Source organism: Physeter macrocephalus, chromosome 19, assembly GCF_002837175.3.
Source record: "Physeter macrocephalus isolate SW-GA chromosome 19, ASM283717v5, whole genome shotgun sequence".
Classification (NCBI taxonomy): Eukaryota; Metazoa; Chordata; class Mammalia; order Artiodactyla; family Physeteridae; genus Physeter; species Physeter macrocephalus.
In genome coordinates this window covers 35,985,995-35,989,919 of record NC_041232.1, presented here as the reverse complement: position 1 = coordinate 35,989,919, position 3,925 = coordinate 35,985,995, and the positions used below count along the sequence as shown (strand labels likewise).

At 36.2% G+C, this 3,925-nt stretch overlaps 1 non-coding gene across 1 annotated transcript; it reads right to left on the bottom strand.

The window, feature by feature from the left end:
* Positions 1-3,551: 3,551 nt before the first annotated feature.
* TRNAE-UUC (transfer RNA glutamic acid (anticodon UUC)) lies at positions 3,552-3,623 on the bottom strand. Its single transcript has one exon. It is a non-coding gene; the product is annotated as a tRNA-Glu (tRNA).
* Between the last annotated feature and the right edge of the window lie 302 nt (positions 3,624-3,925).

The window sequence follows — 3,925 nt, the reverse complement described above, 5'->3', positions numbered from 1 at the left end:
GCTGAGCCTGCGCGTCCGGAGCCTGTGCTCCGCAACAAGAGAAGCCACTGCAGTGAGAAGCCCACGCACCGCAACGAAGAGTAGTCCCCACTTGCTGCAACTAGAGAAAGCCCGCATGCAACAAATACCCAACACAAATAAAAATAAATTAAAAATAAATAAAATTCATCTATACTGTGTGATTCAGTAGTTCACTCCTTTTTATTTCTGAATAGTAGTCCATCGTAAGGAGGTACCACACTTTGTTCATCCATTTATAACACTTGTTTTACAAACTGGATTGTTTTCAATTCTTGGTGACTATGACTAAAGCTACTATACACGTTCGCATACAGATTTTTGTGTGAACGTAAGTTTTCATTTCTTTTGAGTAGATACCTAGGAGTGGGATTGCTGGGTAATACGGTAGGTTTATGTTTAACTGTTTAAGAAACTAACCAACTATTTTCCAAAGTGGCCTTACCTTGTGCATTCCCCCAAGGAATTTATGAGAGTTCCAGTTGCTCCACATCCTCACAGAATTTGGTATTCCTACTTTTTTTTTTTCAAATTTTTTACATTTTAATAGGTTTTAAACAGCTAAATATTAAAACTAAATAAGTCAGTTCAAGATATTCAAACTATGCAGATGTGCGCATTTTGCCATTACCTCAAAATGTATCAAAGAAAAATGTGAAAATATTAATATCAGAAACTGAGAGGTAGAGAAAGGTATGAGAATAGGTAACTTAAGACGGTTATTTTTTTTCCTTTCATTTTTCTTATTCAATTGCTAGAAAGATTAAATGGTATCTTTGTAATTACATGATAGGCAGAAGTCACTCTGCATAAAAAGATGAGAAAATTGAGTCTGATTTTGACAACTGATGGATTTAAGTCCCCAAAGAGGTAAAAAGAGAGTGTGATTCAGAGCAAAGATGCAGGATTTGGCCAAAGGAAGAAGGGGAGGGGGCACCTTTTTCATTGTAAAGAGAGACAGAGGAAAGAACCAGTAATAGAGCATATTTTTCTCTCTTCCAAAACCTTCTCTACTTCAATAAAGCTAATCCAAGGGTCCTCCTTTCCCTTCCTATTTCTTTAAAAGCTCCCAACCCTCTAAAACTTTTTTGATATGTCCAGTCTCATACTACTCAAGAAGATACAATAGTAGAAATCATTCTAATTTAATATACATTTATTGAGTTTCAGATTTGTACAAATATACGTGATGGATACTCAGAACCACAATAATGGTGAAGTCAGAAACATGTACTTTTCCATTTTACAAGGTAGATTTTGATAAATATTATAGCAGATATACAAAGTGCTTTAGGGATATAGGAGAAAATATAATTATCACAGGAGTAAGGATTAAGAGGGGCTTCACAGAGAAGGTAATATTTAAAGAAGATGTTAAAGGAATGATAATACTTTTTGATGTGTACAGATGGAAGCAAAGGATTCCTAAAGGAATGTATAAAATAAGTTACAGAAAAGACAGAGAAAGCAAATTAAAGACAACACCATTTAAATCATTTTATTCTCCCAGCTGTTGCAATTAAATAACTTCATCCAGCTTGACTTTTGGAGAGGGGATGTTTCAGTCTCAACCTCATATCTCAGTGACCTCTGAGCAACTTCCTACAGCTTCTTTGTACAAAGAAGGAGGGTGGCATAAACGAAATTCTAGCTCCTCAGAGTAACAGGGGAGGATGTATACTTTTGGAGAGCCCTGAGCACAGGATTTAGCAAATCTCTCTAGAGGCAGAAATTCATTCGTTGTCTTGTCTCATTAGTTCCCTATCTGTCCTTCCTCTTAGTCAACTGCTAAAAACAAAAAACCTAAAAAGGTGGATATCAGACACAAAACAAACATAACCAGAGCAAATTTTAAATGCCAATTGAAAATTTTTATCTTCCCATTTTTATTTTTTTTCCCACTTTTAATTTTAAGCCATGTAAGCAGAAAGAAGACAAAAACTAGTTGTAGGCATGAGTTGATATTGTAGTTATGTTTACTGTACTAATAGTTAACTGTTCCATTGGCTATCTGCAGTCATGGTTTGCATCAGCACTATTACTGGAGAAAACCAATCACCAGGAAGTTATAGCAGAGCAAAAGCATTCGTTAATTCATAAATGCATAAATATATTTTTTAGGTTTATTATGTTACAAATCATGTCTTTAGCCCAAATTAAACAGAATATTTGGAACCTATGCACTTGCTTGAATCAAAGGCAAACCACTGAACAAAAGGGAGTTAGGTCTTGACTGAAATGTTAGAATATTTTGCAGTTATCTATTTTAAGCCACCCTCAAGCCATCTGGCAAAAGGAGCTGAAAAGCCTAGCTTTTAGAAAGCCCCTTCCCTATCCCCAAATCTTAAGCTGAAAGCATTATGAAGTGATGTTAAATAACTTACAATTTTAATTCATATTTAGGGTATTTTTTTCTTCTACAGACTTTCCACTCCATTTCTCCTTAACTCTATTTAAGGCATGGCTCTTGTGAGAGAATCCAACTGCTTAAATCCCAGTTCTATACAGACAAAAACAGTGCCTACCTATTGTATATGTCACTAATTGGGAAATATTTCCCCCATGTTTCACTGCCTGTTTGGGAATGGGGTAGAGACCAGTGGGAGGTGAACTATTACGGTTCTAAAGTTCCTGCCTCCATCCCCAAAATCCTCTGAAGAAAGCTCAGAGTAACTGACTTACAACCTACTCTGGTTAGCAGATATTCGGTCCTGTCTGAAACATCCATAAGACATTTGGTCCAAACCAAAAGGTCCTTGAAATCTGCTCCTGTTCAAAAAGTCCATAAGCAGATTTCGTCTATGCCAAATGGTTTTGGACAAGCCCAAATATCAGCACCTTTTGGCATGGACCAAATATCTTATGGATGTTTTGGACAGGACCAAATGTCCTGCAAAGCCTACCCCAAGAGTAAAAAGGTTAAAATTCTGTTCAGAATCCAAAATAGCTCACTCAACGGTGAGAGCTGGGTGAAACAGCCATAACATTCACCAGCCATTTTCAGGAGCTGGTTGTTTTGGAGTGGGGTCACATGATTCTACAATTCCTAAAAACTCTCAGTCATGGCCAAATATGCAGAAAAACTGGCCATCAATTAATTACTGGAATCAATCTATTAGAATTGCATATTATTTGTTTCTGAATAGTATAATAGTGTTGAAAACAAATCCCAAAATTGGAATGGGGAGCCAGATAGAAGATCTGCCCCTTTTAACTTATGAGCTGTGAGACCTAGGAAAAGACATTTAACCCCTCTGAAGTTTAGTCAACTAAAAATGTGCATAATATGCCATGCTATCACTGAATTGTTATGAGCATCAAATTTAAATCAAATACACGAAAATGTTTATTAACCAGAAAATTAAAAATTGCTAAAATGTAAGATATTATTAGGTGCCATTACTATAGCTCAAGTACTAATAATCCAAAAATTAACATTTATTAGCTGTGCTTTCTGAGGGCCAGTTAAAGAAAGAAATTTATAGTAACTACCTTTTTTTTTTGGCCATGATGTACGGCTTGTGGGATCTCAGTTCCCTGACCGGGAATCGAACCCTGGCCATGGCAGTGAAAGTGCCAAGTCCTAACCACTGGACCACCAGGGAATTCCCTAAGACTCCCCTTTTCAATCACTGTGTTACACTGCTTAAGAAGCTGTGAAGAACACAGCAATGCAAAAGAATGTGAATGCCACCTATGAAAAATTACAAACAAAAAATTAAACTTGAAGCAGGTGAACTTCAATCAAACTTCCAGTTTCCCGGAAATTCAGGGGACAAAGAAACATGTTAAAAGACCAAATGGGGTGCAATTAGCAAAAGGAAGAAGTCAGGAAACTTTACAAATTGCAAGGAAAAAGAAACAAAATGGAGTAAGAAATCAACTACCAAAATATAATTTATAAGAT